This window comes from Myotis davidii, unplaced genomic scaffold (assembly GCF_000327345.1).
Source record: "Myotis davidii unplaced genomic scaffold, ASM32734v1 scaffold663, whole genome shotgun sequence".
NCBI lineage: Eukaryota > Metazoa > Chordata > Mammalia > Chiroptera > Vespertilionidae > Myotis > Myotis davidii.
In genome coordinates, this window is record NW_006295816.1 from 3,918,746 (window position 1) to 3,919,194 (window position 449).

The following is a 449-nucleotide window of genomic DNA, read 5'->3' on the forward strand; positions in this document are numbered from 1 at the left end:
TGGGTCTGGATGAAATATGGAAAGTGGAAAATGTGTGCAAGTGAGTAAAAGAATTGATTAACACAACACTATTTGGTGGTAATCAAATAGTTATTTTGCATGCAGTGTGATATTTAAGTTGTTTATGGTATAAAGCTTATGTGGCCATGGCTATTCTCTTATACATTATGAAAATTTTAGCCCCCGAGAGGTGAGTCCCGTGGAAATATCGGAGCTTCACGTGGGAGGACCGGCCCAGACACCCAGGGGACCAACATGAGAGCAGAATGTCTGCCAAGTGTTCTAAGGAAACGTGAGCTTAGACATCGGGGTCCGGGACACACGCGTGCAGAGGACAGGGGTGCAGTGAGGAGGGACAGGGGCAGAGGCAGACGGGAGCTATCAGGGCCTCTGCCCGCACGAGCCCAGCCTCAGACACCCGTGGAGAGGGGGGGCCTCCGGGGGCCTCC